General features: G+C 47.3%; 1 pseudogene; it reads right to left on the bottom strand.

The window, feature by feature from the left end:
- Window positions 1–16,421: 16,421 nt before the first annotated feature.
- On the bottom strand, window positions 16,422–19,028 carry LOC139336487 (uncharacterized; annotated as a pseudogene).
- Between the last annotated feature and the right edge of the window lie 1,888 nt (window positions 19,029–20,916).

Consider the following 20,916-nt stretch of genomic DNA (forward strand, 5'->3'; position numbering starts at 1 on the left):
GCATCATTCCTACGTTTGCAGCGTTTTCCAGTTTGCGGCACGTTTGCCCTTGTCAGCCACCGTAATGAGGTGTCCATTATCAGAAATGAATGGACGACGCAGAGGCCTGAACCGTCCAACGCGAAGCTCCGCTTATACCATGGTCACTTATGAAAGAAATAAATCCATCCGTCCATCCATTATCTATAACGCCTATCCCTTTCGGGGTTGCGGGGGGCTGGAGCCTATCCCAGCTACAATGGGCGAGATGCGGGGTACACCCTGAACCGGTCACCAGCCGATTGCAGGGCCACATGCAAGGACAAACAAACATTCACACTCACACCTACAGACAATTTAGAGTCATCAATTAACCTAATGAGCATGTTTTTGGTCTGTGGGAGGAAGCCGGAGTACCCAGAGAGAACTCGCGCATGCACAGGAAGAACATGCAAACTTCACACAGAAAGGCCCCGCCTCACCCGGGGATCGAACCGGCAACCTTCTTGCTGTGAGGCACGCGCACTACCTGCTGCGCCACCGTGCAGCCTGAAAGAAATAAATATTAAATCAATTATTAATACGTTAATGTTGTTTTTTACAGTTAAAATCGTGAGTTTTTCCACAAGAAGCGGCTGAGTGGACTATTTAATATCTCTTGTTGTGATGCGTTGCCAAGGTAACCGGCTCTGGCCACAGAATCTGCAGCTCGGTCGGCCGCAGCTGTTATATTAGGCCTAATCAGTGGAGGGAAGTGAGATGATTGCTTAACCTTATGTTACGTAATACAAAGTATCATTTCAGAGGACAAGTGCACCTCTTACCACTTGTCTTGTGTGTGTCCACAGGATGATGCAAAATTTTGTTTCAAAGAATCAGAGTCCACAGATAGTTCCTAAATTGTTTTTGTTGCAAGAAATATTATCCACCATTGATTCTGATCATTAAATGTGTATCAAGTAAGTAAGTCTATCCTAAATCATTTTTATAAATATTATCCACCATTCACTCTGTATCAAGCAAGTAAGTAAGTAAGGTAAGCAAGACAGTTTTTGTTGCCATGGTTACCAACTAGTGTTTCAGCCAGCACAATAATTTAGGCTATTTGACCGGAACTTTTATATAGGTGTCCAACAACACTTTTTAACGGACACCCTGCAGCTAATCAGAATCGAGTATTCACCCAGACCATGGTATAATAAGGAGTTGATGGAGTTACATTTACACAATTTCACTTACAATTTCAACTGATTCATAATCAGAGTACAGCTACGTTTTCGGAGATGTTAAGCAACTATTTGGATTGTAATTGTGATGGTTTCAGCAGTGAGTGGGTATTTGTGCGCTACTTACGCATTCAGGCAGTCTGCAATACTTTGCCACGCTTTCTCTCTTTGTTTTATAACTGTGGCAGTGTTGCCTTTCTTTTTAATTTGGTCCTTCACCTCCTCGTAAGCCTCCATAAGGACTTCTGCCTCCGACGGGGGAAAGTACGCCGCTCTAGTTGCCATGGTGAATCGGTGAATCTGTGATCGATGGCGGGGTCTATTTGAGGAAGCGTGCACATACTTATCCAGGATAGGTTTCACCTGGCTTATTGAATCCGTGTCTGCTCATCCTGGCTTGGTATTTGTGCAACCGATTAAGCCTGGACGCTTATGTTTTGGATTGGTTGAACTCAGCTGTGACGGAGCGCCTCCGTCACTGACGTTGGGCAGCGCACTAACGCACATACGCACACACATAGGCACGCAAACGCTTTCATTCACAGGTCCCTGCTCACTTTCCCCGTCTTTTCAATAAGTAATTAAAAATATCCCATAGCCATTTCCCTTTTCTCCTCCGTTTCTGTAGCACGGCCAAGGGTGCACACTTGGTAGTTCTACCTCTGTTCATACATATATTTCCACACGTATTCATACCACCATTTTATCACCTACCATGTGGAGATGTGCTGCGTGTCCATCCTGCTCTCTCCCGCTGTCGTAGTTTGGTTGGCCAAACAGGGGCGTAATTGACAGCTACATTAAATAGTCTGTCCTCGCGCGTTTTTATGATCATGTGACCTACGTTATTATTTGTTTTTGTTTGTAAAGTTGATTTTGTGATGAATAACAAAGGATGGTTAAAGGGGAACATTTGTGAAAATAAATACTATTTTTGCTCTATTTAAAGTGGAAGTTGGGAGACTAAATATATGGATAGGGTTAAGGAAAATGCTGAATATGTTTTTTTATGTGTATACCGAGCCTAGTGGGAGGGGCAACTGGTTTAAAAGGAGGCTGCTCAGCCCTGGATGGGGAGTCTTGGCTTGGTTACAGAGGAGGTAACATTGCTTGATCTCGAGACTGTGTGAGTGGTTTCTTTGGAGGAAAAAAAATACTATTGTGAGTTATTGAAGGACTGTTGGTGTTATGTTTTGTTGTACCTTTTTCTGTTGTTGTTTGGTTGTGTTTCACTGTGTCTGTGTTTCCGCAGGGGAGGGGTGACTGGACTGAGCAGAGGTTTGACAGCGCACCTGCTGCTCATCTGCTTGATTCCCCCCTGCATTTAAGCAGCGTAGCGGCTCTGCCTCGCTGCCAGATTGTTTTGAGCCAATGCTATAAGCTTTCCAGCCTTGTACCTTGCCTCGTCAAACTTCCTAGTTCGTGTGTAAATTTTTCCTGCTGCTGTAGAGCGAGTCTTGTTTTGGTTGAGATAAGTTTTCGTGTTTTTTGATAGATTTATTCTCGTGCTTTAGTTCCTTGATTCTTCGCTAGTGTTATTATTCCTGCACGCTCGCCACGGTGTAGTTGATTTCATGTAGGCTCGGCTGATTTTCCATTTGTTTTTTCCTGGCTCTCATTTGATCGAGTTTTGTACCCGCTATTGTAGTAAATAAACCGTTGTGTATTTTGTACGGCTCTTTGTGTTAGAAATGATTCATCTTCCTGAGAGAAAGAAGACAGACATCAGATCTGTCTTCCCATTCTGATTTTGTCTTCATTGATCATTTGCTGAATGGACTTTCCCAGGAGTTTCAGGTAAGGGCGGTTTTGTTCCTGTCTTCCTTTTTCATGTCAAAAAAATGCTCTTGGAGAATCAAACATTGTGTTGAAGCCACTTAAAACAGGGCTTAATAAAGGTTATTTAATTGGCCCATTCAACTATTTTCCATTCCCTGTGTTTCTGAAGTTCTATCGGAGAAACAATAAAAAAAATACTCTGGAAACAAAAGACTTACCTTCGATCTTCTGCTTCTCACTCCAGGTAAATAACTAGTAGTCTTATCTTTATCTTGTCTTTTTCTCTTAATTTCTCTTCAGTAGTCCACCAGTATCTGGACATGGAGCATGGCTTTCCAAAGCAGAAATCATAGATGCTTTCAAAATAGTTCATACAGTACAATACATCCTCCACACTGGCATCTTTTCGTTTTAAAATGGGAATCCAAACAATGCTCTGCAGTGAACCTCATGTGAAGCTGTAAAAGCATTTTTCGTCAGTTTTCTGAGGCCCTTTGATTTATTCTCTTCTTCACCTTCTTAGCGACATTCTGCTGATTGACCCTCTACATGAAAAATCTGGCTCCTCATTATCCAAACTGAAATACATATTGAAATTGAAATACATATTGAATCATTGTAGGTGTTCCCCTGCCTGAGTTCCTGGCATTACACTGGATGCTGTAGAAATTAAAGCTTCTCCTCCAGCTAAGACTTGAGTGCCTTCATGAAACCCTCTGGATTGGTTGCATACAAAAAAAAATTTATTTAAGACTTTAACAGAAGGTGTCCACAAAACGTGAAACAAAAGGCAAGAGGATAAAGCAGATAAAGCATGTCGCAAAACTGAATCTTTGCACAGGCAAGGCTTGGCTGGGCTGAGGGCTTACCAGACAGGTGAAGCACCTGAAAAAAAACCAAAAAGAGTTCCAGTCAGAACTGACAGATAATACAGTAGAGCAGAAGACAGGCAGAGGAATGAACGGGTGTACCACTGAGACAAGCAGATGATCCGACGAATACTGGTGGACTGAGCCGGGGTTAAATACAACTGCTGATTTGGTGTAGATGAGATGATGACTTGCAGGTGTGAGAGGAGGCAGGGCTGGAGGAGCTGGCTAACAGGTGCAGCACACAGCACAGACCTGAACAGACAGGGAAAGACAGACAAGACCACAAGGGGCAAGGAAACACAGGGAAAACACAGGGGGGTGGGCAGAGCTGACTGGAAGAGACTGGCTTGATTTGTGAGACATGAAACACAGAAAGCACTCGCAAGGAAGGAGGGACCAGGTGATAAGCGTTGTGTAAGTCCAGCTTGGAGAAAATGTTTGCTACCTGCAGGGTAGCACCTGCACCTCAAAAGCAGATGAAATTAGCGGCAGAGGATATTTCTTTTTAATAGTAATGTTATTCAGACCCCGAAAGTCAATACAGGGATGAAGAGATTTGTCTTTCTTGGCAACGAAGAAAAAAAACCAGCACCCACCGGAGAAGAGGAGGGGCGGATGATACCTGCCACTAAGGAGTCTGTGATGTAAGCCTGCATAGCCTCGTGCTCTGGGCATGAGAGATTATACAGGTGACCAGAGGGCAGCGGGGCACCCGGCAACAGGTCGATGGCGCAATTGTAAGGACAATGCGGGAGCAGAGAGACCGCTCAATCTTTGTCAAAGACCCCCACCAGGTCATGGTAGACCGCAGGAACACGGAAGAGGTCCGGATGCTCGACAGGCACAGCGGGCTGTGAGGACACAGGTGGAAGAGCAGAGAACAGACCGGAGGACAAACAGAATTCACTCCACCCCAGGATCTTCCCAGTGAACCTCAAATTTATTTGAGGGTTATGAATACTCAACCATGAGTATTCATATCACAGATATGAATACTCAACCATGACTATTCATAACCGTGACCGAGCACTAGTGGGGGATCAGAGGAAGGCAGAACACAGAACCGGATGAGTTCGGAGTGGTTGCTGGAGACGACCAGAGTCATGGGGATGGTTTGCTGGGTGATTTCAGCCAGGAAGGTACCATTTAAGGCCGTAGCGGAGAGTGGGGAAAAGTGGTTCAACAGGGATGTGGAGGCTGGCAGCCAACTCAGAAGTTATCTTCCGCAACAACCAGGGACTTTTAGATTCATCACTGTGGCATAGCACTACCGTGAGAACCAACCTTCTCTGGAGTCTAGAGGAAAAGATATGACTCACCAGTTGCTCCGGATTTACTGATGAGTCTGGTCTTTTGGCCGAACCGGACAGCAGGTGATTGAGTGCCCCGACTGGCCACAGTAGGCTCGGATCACCTCTGTCACCTCTCCTCCTCTGTCAGGCGTATTCTTCCCAGCTGCATGGGTTCGGGAGGAGGTGATGGTGGCGCTTCTGCGGTGGAGGGGAGCGAGCGTGGTGTCAGGACAAGCGGGCAAGGACTTCTGTCTTTGTGGCTGGCACAGATCTGGTTGTCCAACTCGCTAACAAAAGACACTAAAGAGCGCAGGTCAGTAGGTAATACACATCTTGTGATCTCAGTTCTGAGCGAGCTGTTCAGAGCCTTGAGGAACACACCACGCAGAGCCCTCTCCTCCCACTGGGCATCTTTAGCCGCTGTCCAAAAGTCCACAGAAAAGTCCACTACACTTCTCTCCCGCCTTAGCCCTGCCTGACATCCACTGCAACTGCTGCTGCTACTACTGTTCTCTCTCTCTCTCTCTCTCTCTCTCTCTCTCTCTCTCTCTCTCTCTCTCTCCCAACTGGTCGAGGCAGATGGCCGCCCACCCAGAGTCTGATTCTGCCCGAGGTTTCTGCCTGTTAAAAGGAAGTTTTTCCTCGCCACTGTTGCCAAGTGCTTGCTCATGGGGGAATTGTTGGTTTTCTGTAGATAAAAGAGCTTGGTCTGTACCAGCTCCATATGGAAAGTGTCCTGAGACAACTTCTGTTGTGATTTGGCGCTATACAAATAAAATTGAATTGAATTGAATTGAAATTGAATTCTGTTGCTTTGTCAGAGAGAGCAAAGTCTCTCTGCGCTCTCTTCCTTGTGCTCAGGGGGATCAAAAACAGAATGGAAGTGAACCATAAAACTCATTACAGGTGAGTAGGTAAATAGGATTGCTTGAATTAAATGCCTCAGCCCAGTCTAATGCCCGTCCCCGCAGCCTAATGAAGATGTATCTAATTCGACTGATATCAGAGCTGAATGTATGAGGTTGTTGCGCAAAGATCATATTAATTTGCAGGACAAAACCTCCGGTCTTACTGAGATCACCAGCGAAAAGCTCTGAGTCTGTAGCATGCGAATCGCGACTCAGAGGAGGGTCAGGCGGGGAAGTGGCAGCCACCGCAGGCAGTGAGTCCAAACCAGCAGAGGAGGAGGAAGCTGAGGAAACAGCAGAGTCTATTAAGGGCAGGCAATGAGCTAGACTGGCGTACAGCGACTTAACCTGCTTGCTGAGCGCGTGGTTCTGCTCAACGAGAGTGTTCAGCACTTGTCCGTGTTGTCCTGGGGACTCCCGTGAAAGGCCAGAGCACGTTGTATGGAGGCCTGGCAAAAATACTAAGAATTTATTAAAGAAAGTACAACAAAAATCTCCTTAGACAGGGAAAAATGCTCACAAGCAAAAACGAACTAAGAATCACCACAGAGGGGAAAAAAAACAAAGTAGCAAAACAAACTCAGAACTCACCAGAAAAGAACTGGGAGGCAAACTACAAAATGTAAACCAAAGGCAACTATGAAAAAGTCTCACAGTGACAGAACACCAGCGATCAGGAAAACAATGCACACAGGAGGAGCAAGATCCAGAGGCGAGCAGACACCAGGCGAGCCGCGCACTAGAGAAGCTGAGAGAATAGTCCGGCACAGGAGTGAAGCATGAGGCAGCTTAAGAAGCCGGGTTGATTATCTGATGAGATGCAGGTGTGACTCTGGAGCATGCTCCCTAGTAGATCTGCCCGCCTCTCTCTCCCGCTCCAACCTGCTGTGGGCGTAACAAAGAAACGCAGTATCAGTCATAGGCAGTGAAGCAGAGGAAAACACACAGTGGCCAAAACCACAGCCATCACAAGAATATATATTGTACAATATACTGTACTAATATTCAGCGAAAATCATTTGGTGAACATTGAAATTGAAATTGGCTTTAATCTGGGTTTTAATTTTTTGAAATATTTAGATGTCTGGACAACTAAGTTTGGATTCCCAATAGGGGGATCCCTCAATTCAAAAAAACAAACAAAAAACAACCATATTATTGGTAGAAGTAAAACTGAAAGAAAAGAACAAGAAATGAAAAAAAAAAAAGAAATTGAACTTTGTTGTGACTCGTTGAGTGTCTAGTATGTACGCATACTAAAGGGGTGCGTTGCTCGGACTGTGTCATACAAACCACCTGGCTGAATGAGTTGCTCCAAGGTAATGTGTGTTTGACAAGATCCAACCATACCTGTATGGGAAGATCAGTGTGACTGTGAATTTTGTGTGACTGATAAGCCCATTAAGAGTCTAAAGCACACCTGTCCCAGTACTGAGTCAGTTAGGATTATGGGGAACAAAACGGGGAAGTTAAAACCATTACCCTCTTACAGGCCCTGCTAAAATAATGGCAGAAAAATGTGGGAAAAAATGTGGTTGAGGATGTTCCACTTTGGCATCATGTCACTGAGGGGGTGTTTCCATTGATAGGCACATTGAGTACTGATTGTTTAAGAAGGTGTAGAGTACTGGTAGTAGAAAACATGCAGGGAAAAGAAAGTAGGGGAGAAAAAGATGAATTGACAAGCTTATCAGAAGTGGAAAAGAGAAGCAAGACAGAATTGATGTCGAAACAAGAACCCAGATAGCAAAATTCTTTTGGCCCATATCTGGCCCACACCTGACATGTTCATCTGGTCCACATACCGCATGGAATGATGGCACTTGGGCAGTCCGCTTCTATTTGCCAAAAGTGGGCCACAACCAAGCCATCACAATGCCAGATGTCAACCAAAAACAGGCCAAACAAACCAGCACTCAACCGAATGTGGGCCACTGTACACTTTTATTCTGGCCCAAGTATGGCATGGGAAGATGGTACATGGGTGGTCCACAGTTGTTTGCCAGAAGTGGGCCACAACCAAACCAACACAGTGCCAAATGTCAGCCGACACCAAATAAACCAGCACTCACCCAAATGTGGGCCACCACTGTACATTTTTATTCTGGCCCACCTACCACATGGAATGATGGCACATGGGTGGTCCACAGTTGTTTGCCAGAAGTGGGCCACAACCAAACCAACACAGTGCCAAATGTCAGCCGACACCAAATAAACCAGCACTCACCCAAATGTGGGCCACCAGTGTACATTTTATTCTGGCCCACATCCCACATGGAATGATGGCACATGGCTGATCCACAGCTGTTTGCCAGAAGTGGGCCACAACCAAACCAACACAGTGCCAAGTGTCAGCCAAGAAGAGACCAAATAAACCAGCACTCACCCAAATGTGGGCCACCACTGTTTGTTTTTATTCTGGCCCATATACCACTTGGAATGATGGCACGAATGTGGTCAACAGTTGTTTGCCAGAGGTGGGCCACAACCAAACCAACACAGTGCCAAATGTCAGCCAAGAAAGAGACCAAATAAACCAGCACTCACCCAAATTTGGGCCACCACTGTACATTTTTATTCTGGCCCACCTACCACATAGACATTAGAACTAGCTTTCAGACTTACCCAGAACTGGTTTACAGTCTATGATCTTATCTAGCCTGCACACTTTGGAGTCACAACCAAACCATGACAAAGTACTATGTCAAATATAAACACAACATATAAATAAACCTGAACTGGTCTGAATTTGAGGCTACATGTCATTATGGTACCTCCAGATACTGTGCTAAATGGTGGCATGCAGTGGTCCAGTCTTGTTGGTCTCAGGGTCAAAGATGAAGATACCTCCTGAAGAACTGAAGAAATAACCAGACACAAGAAACAACTTGTGAACAGTGAACAGTGAACTTTATTTTATTTAACATAACATAACACAAACAAAACAAACATGAAGAACACATGAAGAACACATGCGGAACACGCTCACTCATGTCCCCAGCATTGTCTCGTCTTCATCTGGCCCTTTAAGAAATGCACAAAAGAACATATTTTGTTGACTCAGTAAAGCAGTGCTGTGTTTAACTAACTCATTCATGTGAGTGGCTTCACATCAGCATTTACTTTATCCAGCAGCTCCAACATGGCCTTTTTTATACTGTCTAAATCTTTTTTTTTCTTTTCTGTTGTTCCCAAAATATAAACACGAGTGAGGAACAGATTGGTTGTTCTACAGGGGGAGATGGTGTTTATTTTTTATATATTATGCCAAGGTAAGTATTATATTCCATTGCAACATGGCTGAGGCTCTAAGTTGGAAGCAACTCCATCCTACATATTAAACCTACCACATATCAAGTCTGAGATGACAATCAGTCAGCTAGCCTCTTTCACACAATTGCTGTGTATTTACACCAGTTGACCACATGGTGGAGCTGAAGACCATGAATGCAGCAGTAAAGGGAAAAGTTTGAGGTAAGACCACATCTTAAGACTCAAAACTTTGTCCACTCATGTTAACATTAGAACACAAGTATGTTTTTGTCTTTCATTCCAGCTCAATTTAGCATGGAGGTGGCATGTAATATTAATATGTAAAAATGTATTTCAGCTGTTGCTTCATATTCATGAATTTATTTTGTAATTAGAATATTACACTAAAGTCAAATACAGTTTTCATTAAAGATTTGTTTCTAACTGATGTGTGATTTCCCTACTTTTCAGACCCATGAACTGACTTTTAACAAAGGCAATGGGTGACAATTCCAGTTACAGTTTACATTACTGTCCCATCACTGCCAAGAGAAATCTTTACATTTACAAGAAAATGGGTATGCTTGCTGCATGGTGGCTGAACAAGCTTCTAATTCCTAACTGACCATAGCGGGAAAAATGGCAAAAGTCACAACACTGCCTTTTTTAATTATATTTGTTCATTCAGAATTGGTATTATTTGTTCTGTACTTTGCCCTCGTTTTTTTTTTTTTTACATATGCCGACAGCTTCATCTTGATTTCTGCTGTAGAACAGTATCACATATATATTGCAAAATAGGTATTGTAGCTAACTTACGTGCGAGCTGTGTGGATCGCCTTTTTTCTTCTCTCTCTCTCCTCCCACCGTCCCTATCTCCGGCGAGATGAAGCCACCTTTTAATATAGGCCTCCACCTCCTGGTCTTTTGCAGTGGCCGTCGGCTGATTTTTTCGGACTGTTCCTAAAAATTGAGAAAACTGTAAAGCTTTGGATAGATTGCACACAATGGTGAGAAATGGGTAACTGCATGACATGCTATATCTTGCCCATACAGTAGTTGGGCAGCAATGAATGTAGTTTGAAAACAGTCTAGCCATGACCAGCCAATTACTAAAATTGTAGGAGGAAAACTCTCGCTTTCAGCTGACGAACTGATTGCAGACTGGTGCATCTTAGAGCAGGGGACAGATAAATAGCTGGAGAAGATGATAAAGCACATAGAAATTTTTATTATGGTGAAGGCTGCTGACATTTTGGCACAGTATGTGCCACAGAGTATGTCTTCTTCAAAGCAAACAGAGCTATTTAAGAATGGCAGCTTTAAACTGGTGCCTCATAAAATGTGATTGGGTGTATATGTTGTTGTATTATAAATATTGCGTTGATAAGAGAAAAAAAACAAAAGCAGAATCAATTTGTGGTGCTTGGTCTTGGTTCTGTGGCGCTGCGCCAGGTCTATAAATGGGAAACACCTAGGCCACGTCTGCCTGGTCACATTAACCTTGTATAAAAACTGAATGTTAACTAGCTAACATTTTGCAGCACCGGCAACCTAACCCTTGCTACCGTTCGTCAATTCGAATATGATGCATTCAAAGAGACTCGTAATTTGGAAAACTCCAACTTGAAGCGGAAAAAAACATAACGGAAAGTAGAGTTTGAATAAAGATACGATCCTTACAGATTTAAAAGCGTTGACTTAATTAAAAAAAAAACTGTCACTGTGGATGATATGTTCAGGTAAATGTAGGTCAATACATTTTTCAATGTCAACCTGCCAGTCATTTTCTATGTGACGTGGAAGCGGTTTCTGCTCACATACTGTCACTCTTGGCCTAGGCTCTGCTCTTATTGGCACACTCTGTCAAGGAATGTACAGTTGTGCATTTAATGAATTGAATTTATTTATTTAAAAAAGGGACAATGCACAAAAAACATTAATCTTGTAAGAAAAGAAGAGATGCTTTGAGCCAGATTATAGCAACACTCAACAGCTCACTTCAGTCTGTAGTCCCTGGGCAGGTAAAGTTAAAGCAGATAGGTAGGCTACAGTATTAAAATGGTTGAGATATGAGTGACGACCATAATATTTTAAAAATAGACAGAATACACTAGTAAAAGCAGGGAACAAGAGCACCAAATCATGAAGTGCACAACAGCACAGCTTTTAAAATGACAAAGCCAAAGAGTTTTCACTCTTTGGCTTTGTCATTTTCCCCGGCAACGGGGCGTAACATTTAGAGGCACCGCTGGGATAGTGTGCAGCGTGGTTAAACATCGTCGAGAGGTGTCCCCAGCCGTCACGCATCCCTTTTAAAAACAACCCGGTCCATCAGTGAGTCGGCTGCCGTGGGAACCCGAACGTTGTCGGCTACAAGTGATCTGAGGAATTGCTACATATCAGGAGAGCTACTGCTAAGAAGATTAATCGGTACCATTTCGCTGTTAACACCCACATTCTGCTAGAAGGATGGCATCGACAGAAATAGAGAAACTACAACTCGAAGTTATAAGAGTGCAAACTGTGTTTGCTGGCCAGAGAAAGTTTAGTGCTTTGTGACTATTTAACCGACGCTGGAACGGAGTTCGAGCATGTTAGTGGCAAAGGACAAACAGCCCTCATCACGCTAATTTCAAGCTACATCCAGAGAGAGGAGTTGGAGGACCATGATGATCAAGGTATGGCTCCATCTTAAAGATAAAATCTACGAGCTACAGGCTGTGTGTAATGCTAGTGTAACAAAACAAGCGGAGGAGCAGCAGAAAAAACAAGATGAAGAGGAAAAAGAAATATTAAAGGAAATTGAAGCGTCATGGCTCCTGCTAGCAAGCACACAGAACGAGAGAGACAACAAGGAGAAAAGAGACACCAAAAGCAATGGTTACAACAGACAGGTAACAGAGAATACAACCCTCAGCCCTCCACCTCATCACTGGCACAAAGACTTTAAAATTGCTGGACAAATTGGCGAACCTGGTCAAAAGGACAAACTGACTTTTTCAAGCTTAGCGAGACAAATTGAACATGGTTTAAGCAAGGGGTTTCCAGAGCTAGAGATTGTGGATGCAATGATTAGAGCCATAGCGCCTGGTATGCAACTTCGCAGCTATTTGGAGGGCGAAGTGAACCTGACCTTGCCAACATTGAGATGAATCCTGCGCTCACATTATCAAGAGAAAAGTGACACTGATCTCTACACAAAGTTGACCTCTGAGGTGCAGGGGTTTAAAGAAACCCCCCAGAACTTCCTCATTTGCACTCTCGACCTGAGACAGGAATCGCAGGAATCTGAATCAGGTCTTCAATATGATCCTGGGCTAGTGCAAAGAATGTTTCTTCACACTGTGTTAACCGGACTGCAGAATGACAACATTAAGTGTGATCTTCAACCGTATTAGGAGCAAGCTGACATCTCTGATGAACTGTTGCTTGAGAGAATGAACACTGCATGTGCTTATGAGACAGAGAGACAGATGATTGAGATGAGACAGCGATTCAGAGACTATTTAATTGGCTCCTCCTGCACTGTATATACAGACAACAACCCACTTACCTATGTGTTGTCAACAGCCAAACTAAATGCGACAGGGCATAGGTGGGTTGCGGAGTTAGTTGACTTTGATCTAACTATCAAGTATCGTCCAGGCAGAGAAAACTGTGATGCCGATGGTCTTTCAAGAATGCCCTGTGACATCGAGGCGATGATGCAGGAATGCACAGAGGAAATGTCATCCCCTTCAGTGCAAGCCACGGTACAAGCTGTCGAAAGTGATGTGTCACACACTGTGTGGTCCATGATGTCTTTTGAGTGTGCAGAAATAGGTGAAGATACACCTAAGCCATTTTCAAGAGCAGATATCTGTCGAGCTCAGAGAGCTGATCCAACTATTGGTCCGGTCATTGCTTGTAAGCAGTCAAAAGAAAAGCCGACAAGACAGCAGTTAAAGTCATTCAGTGTACAGTCCAAATGTTTGTTGTGTGACTGGGAGAAACTTACCTTTGGTGAGGACGGGATACTTCAGAGAAAGACTGCAACCAGGACTCAACTTGTTCTGCCTGAAAGATACAAAGCAACAGTGTTGAGACAGCTCCACAATGAGATGGGACATCAAGGTGTGGAATGCACCACATCGCTCATCCGGGATCGCTTCTTCTGGCCACGCATGCAGCGAGAGATAGAGTACTATGTCACACAAAACTGTACATGCCTGAAACAGAAAAAGCCCTGTAGAGAGGCCAGAGCTCCACTCGTGCCAATTGTTACCACTCAGCCATTCAAGCTTGTATCCATTGACTTCTTGCATCTGGATAAGTGCCGAGGTGGGTATGAATACATATTGTTAATAGTAGATCATTACACACGCTTCGCACAAGCCTACCCCACAACATCAAAATCTGCCAAGACTGTTGCTGATAAAATATTTAATGATTACGCATTGAAGTTTGGATTCCCTCTGAGGATTCACCACGACCAGGGAGGTGAATTCGAGAACCAGTTGTTCGTACATCTGAAGAAAAATTGTGGAGTGATGGGCTCTCGAACCACTCCGTATCACCCACAAGGTAACGGGCAAGTGGAACGGCTGAACAGAACACTGCTGTAAATGCTGAGAACACTCACTGACAAACAAAAGTTGGATTGGAGAGAGTCATTGCCCAAGCTCATCTATGCATATAACAGCACCAGGAGTGAAGTCACAGGTTTTTCACCTTTTTACCTCCTGTTTGGCAGATCACCAAGACTCCCTGTTGACTTGCTATTTGGTTTGACTCCTGAGACTGGAACTGCTGATCATCAAGAGTACATGAAAAAGTGGCAGCAACATATGCAAGAGGCTTATGAGATCACAACAGCAAATGCAAAAAAATGCGCTGAGAGGAGCAAAAGGAATCATGAAAACAAAGTCAGGAGTTCTGTTTTGCATGAGGGTGACCGTGTTCTCGTTAGGAATATGACACCTAGAGGGGAACAGGAAAGCTCAGGAATCACTGGGAATATTGTATCCACAAAGTAATTTCGTCAGGTGGGAAAAGACATGCCCATATATGAAGTGATACCTGAGCAAGGCAAAGCGAGAGGACGTAGGATCCTGCACCGTAACCTCCTACTGCCATCAGACTCCTCAAGACATAGACCAAACAGATCAAGAGACAAACAATGATAGTGATGATGATGACGACTATGGGTACTATATTCTTAGAGATCAGCCTGTGCCACAGCTCCGAGTCCACACAGACAGAGAGGATGCTGATGAAGGTGTCACACAGCTCGTGCAGGATGTTGAGGATGAGCATTAGGACATGCACCAGCTGGAGCAGGACACAAGTGATCCACTGTCAGAAGAGGGTATGTCAGTTCAAGAGGAGATTTCACTGGAGGGCGGAATACCAGCTGCCCAATCACCTGTTCAAAGTGAGGACCACATTGGGAATGAACCACATCACCAGTGACCAGTACGAGAGAGATGGCCCCCAAGAGTCTTCACATATGATCGTGTGGTTACTGTGTAACCTTGGTTCTCTGAGTGAAGAGACTATCTCTCCACTCCGTTACATATTCCATATGTACGGGGCTATGACCCCCGCTGCTTGTCAGGGTACTTGGATAATTCTTTAAGACACACCGGCTTGCCCGGTCACGCCCTATAAAGCGCCAGCGTTGGCGTGCGATCGCTGATAGTTTGATCGAAACGTGTCTACGAGCGACCTAAGGACTGGAGAGATAGTCTCTTCACTCAGAGAACCAAGGTTACACAGTAACCACACGTTCTCTATCGTCTCGAGACTATCTCTCCACTCCATTACATATTCCATATGTACGGGGTAGACCTTTAAGACACCCTGTGAGGAGACGGTGCAGCCCATAATCCCACACCACAACATGCAACAGACAAACTATGTACAAATATACAATATATACAAGACCCAGGAGTAGGCCCCACCAGGCGCTAGGGCACATCCTGGGAGGGAAAGGGGTGCCATGGAAGCCTGCAAGATGCAAGGCAACCAGAGGGAACCAGCCAGGGGCCCCGCAAGACGCAGGGGCTAGGCTGGCCACAGGGAAGCCGCTCGCTCGGCCCACAAGGCGCAAGGCTGAGGGGGGACCACGTGTCTACCGTTGGGCCAAGCCCAGCACCCGCTCCCCAAGGGAGGGGCTGGCAGTGACGTTAAGACGGTAGGACCTGGTAAAGGTCGACGGGATGACAATGCAGCAGCAGAGCAAATGGAGGCAAGGGAGGCCCCCCGCCACAAGGCCCAGGAGGCAGCCACCCGGACCCCGGAGTGGAGTGCGCCCGGACCCCTGATGGAACAGGCACACTCGACAGGACATAAGCCTGATGGATAGCGTCCACCACCCAGTGAGACAGTCTGGACTTAGACAGAGGTCTTCCCAGACATCCCGGGTTGTAACAGACAAAGAGCTGATCGGACTTCAGGATAGCCTGAGTCCGCCAAATGTACCCCGTCAAGGCCCTCACCGGTCCTCACCAGCATCAGGAGAGGAGAGAGACCTAAGCTCTACTGATTGAGACAGGTGGAACTCCGTGAGGACATTAGGCAGGAAGGCTGGGTTGGGTCTCAGAACGACACTAGAACCATCTGAGGAGAACCGGCAGCAGTCGCCATGCACTGACAATGCATGAAGTTCACTCACCCTCCTGGCCAAGGTAATAGCAAGCAGAAAGGCGGTCTTAATGGAAAGCGACTTCAAATCAGCACCCCCAAGGGGTTCAAAAGGGGGACTCTGAAGAGCCCCAAGGACGGCATCCAAGTCCCACAAGGGAACCGCGGGCCCAGCAGCTCACGCCGTAAGCCTCTGGGCCCCCCCGAGAAACCGAGAAATGAGGGTACAATCGTCAGCACCCAGTGCAACCTCACTGATTTGCACTGCTTTGATTGCTGCCACCAATCCTCGCAGTGTTACCGCAGCCTTCCGGGCCTCCAGCTGAGATTGCAAGAACTGCAGGATCTGCTGAGCTGAGGCTAAGTAGGGGTCCACCTGGTTAGACCTACACCAGGCAGTAAACAGTTGCCAACGGTACGAGTAAGCTGCCCTTGTGGATGGGGCCTGGGCCTGCTGAAGTGTTGCCACGACAGCCTCTGGCAACCCTAAGGCCAGGAACCTGTCCCTCTCAGGGGCCAAGCCACCAGCCTGAGCCCCACTGGAAAGGGGTGGAACAGGGCGCCGTTCGCCTGGGAGAGAAGGTCCCTCCGGCACGGGAGCTCCCATGGTGGTCCTTCCAGCAGAGGTGGAATGGCTGAGAACCATGCCATGTGGGGCCACAGAGGTGCCACCAATATCACCCGCACATGCTCCACCAGAACTCTTCGAAGAAGAGGCTGGAGAAGAGCGAAGGGGGGAAAGGCGTAGAGCAGAACCCTGGGCCATGGGTGAGCCAGAGCATCCCAGCCCAAGGGGGGATCGTCGTTCTGCAGCGAGAAAAAGAGTGGGCAATGGGACGACTCCCTGGATGCGAACAGGTCGACCTCTGCCCTGCCGAAGCGCCGCCATATCTCGGAAACCACTTCCGGATGGAGCCTCCATTCCCCTGGCTGAGGGCCCCCCTCGATATGATGTCCGCTGCGGAGTTCAGTACCCCCGGCACATGCACGGCTCTGAGTGAGAGGAAGAGGGGGTGAGCCCACTGCCAGAGAACTGTAGCCAGCTTGCACAGGACCGGGGAGCCCAGCCCCCCTGCCTGTTGATGTAAGCGGCCGCCACTGTGCTGTCGGTGCGGATAATCACATGATGACCCCTCAGTCTCGGCAAGAAATGACGCAGAGCGAGAAGAGCCGCCCTCAGCTCCAGGACATTTATATGCTGACCCTGCCACCGGCCGGTCCAGACACCGCTGACCCCACAGCCTTCGTGTACCGCGCCCCACCCTGCCAGGGATGCGTCGGTGTACACCAGCTGGCGATAGACCACTGGACCCAGATCGTGGCCCGCCCTGATGTTCGCAGGGACCTTCCACCACCGTAGGGCTCTGTGGGGCTCCCAGAGACCAATACTTTGATCGTGTGGGACCTCTGAGGGCACAGACCCAAGATCAGCAGACACCTCTGTACAGGCCACATGTGCAAGAGGACGAGAGGGACTACCTGCATCATGGCTGCCATTAGGCCCATGAGGCGAAGGCAGAGACCCCAGTTGACCAGAGCGCGCAGCCGGAACAGGGCAACACAGGACCTGAAGGCCAGCTGCCTCTCCTGGGTCAAAGCAACTGTACCGCTCCTCGAGTCCAGAACCATACCCAAGAAGGAGGTCACCTGGGCCGGTTCGAGCCTGCTCTTCTTGTAGTTTAGGCGCAGGCCTAAACTCCAAATGTGGTCCAACAGCAGGGCTACGTGTCGGCGGCATTGCTCCTCTGAGACTGCGCAAACCAACCAGTCGTCGAGGTAGTTCAGAATCCTGATGCCCTTGCGCCTCAGGGGGGAGAGAACCGTATCCATACATCGAATGAAGGTGCGTGGTGCCAGAGAAATACCGAACTGCAGCACCTGAAAACAACATTTTGCCGGCAAAGCCGAACCGCAGGAAGCGCCAGTGACCCCTCCAGTTGGGTATCTGGAAATAGGCATCCTCCAGGTCTGTAGTGGCGAACCAATCTCCTGCAGAAATTGCCTGTCTCACCCTGGGGACCGTCAACATCCGGCATTGCAGGGGCCGGAGATACTGATTCAGCCCCCTGAGGTCTAGAATAGGGCGAAGCCCTCCGTCCCTCTTCGGGGCCAGAAAGTAGCGGGAGAAAAACCCAGCCCGCTGATCCCCTGAGGCCACCTCCCTTATGGCCCCTTTTTCCAGGAGAGCGGACAACCCTGCCTGCAGAACCGCCCCCTGGAGAGGATCGGCCACTGTTGTAAACATGGGTGTTCTTGTAACTGGCAGTCGGCGCAAAAACTGAATGCGGTACCCGTGGGTCATGGTGGAAACCACCCACGGGTCAGCCTCCAGGGCCAACCAGGCCACCCTGCGAGCAGCAGACGGGGAAACCGAGTCTGATGATTGTCAGGAGGGTTGAGGGCGCTTGGAGGACCCCTCTGCCTTAGCAGTCACTCCTCTGCCCCTGCCCTGGCAGCGGCGCTTATGCTGCCGGGAGGCCTCTAGCCGGAGTCTGAGGTCCCCTTGACCCCATGACGAGGCCTCAGGAGCTGGTGCTGGCCGAGAGTGAGGCTGTCTAGGCCTTGAGCCTGCGACACGCCTGGCAAGGCCCACTGAAACCTCCTTAGCACATCAGCGGCTCTCCTGCGCCTGCTGCAATAAGGCAGTGGTGTGAGGGCCAAACATGGCTGTGGGTTCCACCAGCACTTTAAGCAGGCAGTCTCTATCCCCCTGTTGCAGCTGGGATTGAGACAGCCACAAGTGGCACCTAGCTACCCAAAAGGAAGCTAAGGCACTGCCTACCTCAGCCTGCTCCCTCATCACAGAGGAGAGGCATGAGGAGGCCATCTGCAGCCCCTCACCGACGCTGGTGTCGACCTGAACTTGCCGAGACAAGTCACGGAGGTAAAGGGACAAAATAGCGCCTGTATTTGCCAGCATGTCTGCACCGACATGGCTTTATGTAGCCTGGCGAGCAGGCTATCCATGACCCTGCAGTTTTTACTCGAGCAGGTGGCGTTGCCAAGTATGGAGCTAGAGGGGGACACCAATGGAGTGAGGGCCCCGTCCACTGGGGGAAGTGTCCCATAAGCAATCTGGTCCCTGTCGTGCATGTTGGAGAACCGGCGACATGCTGCAGACCACTTGTGGGCAGTGGCTGGAGTGTGTACCTTAAAATAAAACAATCCATGCACGACTGAGAGTTCTCTCTCGAAACTAAAGCATGTTCATGCCCCAGACATAAAACACAGCTATCATGCCCATCCTCAAGGGGCATCGCCACCCCGCAACCCACACAACAATGTCCCTCCTGCGCCATACTGACCCGGAAGTACTCTCTCACTTCCTGTTAGCTGTAGCGCCGAAGCTAACTCACTTATTTATCCTTTTTTTTCCTCATTTGTTTCCTGTAATGGACTGTGCGTGCCGGCCGCCGTGGGAGCTGTACGCCCTGAACTATTGGAGGGGGAGACTGTTGGAGAGGGAAAGGCCGACCCTCAGACGACCAACACTGCAGCTGACACAGTCAGTGCCTAACCGCCGAACCGTCAGCTCACGAGCCGTGAGCAATACGTTGGGGAGAGAGCACCGTACCAAACACCCTCAGTACCAGGCATGTATCCACCGAGCGCGTTAGCTCACAAGCCGCGAGCAATACGCCAGGAGGAACACAGCCACCACCGCCGGGAGCCGGGGGACCTCCGGCTCAACCAGACAGGATGACTTCACTTGCAGAAACAGACAGGAAGAGGCCTAAGACGCAGTAATCCAGGGAGGCTGCCAAAAACAGACGCCCCGACTTACAACAGGTAAGCGGATTCAACAACTGCACGGTAGTTCTTTCTCTAACACGGATTGTGAGACACTGCACCCTGACGCGCATGTGGAGATCAAACAATCAGTGATCGCACGTCAGTGCTGGGGTTTTATAGGGCGTGGCCGGGCAAGCCGGTGTGTCTTAAAGAATTATCCAAGTACCCTGACAAGCAGTGGGGGTCATATCCCCGTAAATATGGAATATGTAACGGAGTGGAGAGATAGTCTCGAGACGATAGAGAACAGCTTTGCCATCTCAGTTGTTGTGGCATTGGATTTCCAAATGACATGATGCGCTACTATCCTCCAGCATTCTATGGAGCCATGCAAGCAATAAGTACATGGACAGCTCCAGTACAGCACTGGAATTATCATCCTGTTGTTGCTCCGGGCTACTGAATGAAGAACATACACTTTCACACACACAACATACACATATCATACACTCATTGATGGACTGATTTACAAACTGAGTGTTGATACATCTCCACATCATACACTCATTGATCACTGTTGGACACTGAGCGTTGATGCATTTACCAATACACACACACACACACTGATGGATGGACTGTTCCACGAACTGGGAACATGTGCATACATATCTTATACAGTCATGAATGGACTGATGGACAAGCAGAGTGCTGATACATGTGTAGCATACTCTTGGACTTTGAATAAGCCGAGTGATTGTACACAGACTGTTGAATGATTGACCTGATGATATTACGAAGTAGGTAAATGTTTTAAACGTTACTCACTGCCAAGAAAAGAAATCATCGCAGAAAAAAAGAAACAGTACGATGAATTGAAAGCATTCAACAACTGCAATCCTTTAATTAACGATGACAAGAATGTAAACAAATAGACCATAACATCAATAATATTCTCCGCAACAAGAAACATTCTCAACAGTACCTTCATAAAACTGGAGGCTACATTAAATAAACATAAGCCAAAATCTGGAAATATAAACTGAGGTAACCCAGAATGTGACACTGCTGACACCGACACCGAGGCTTCATCACCATGGACAGCGCTATAAATCACGGCGCACAGCAAGCCATACACACATTGACAAATAAATTCACGAGCATCGTCAAACTATACAATTTCAAATGCACAATATAGAAAAAGTTACACAAAGCTGGTAGCTGGAGTTTTTTTTAAAGTTGAATTGAAGTG

Source organism: Chaetodon trifascialis, chromosome 9 (genome assembly GCF_039877785.1).
Source record: "Chaetodon trifascialis isolate fChaTrf1 chromosome 9, fChaTrf1.hap1, whole genome shotgun sequence".
Classification (NCBI taxonomy): Eukaryota; Metazoa; Chordata; class Actinopteri; order Chaetodontiformes; family Chaetodontidae; genus Chaetodon; species Chaetodon trifascialis.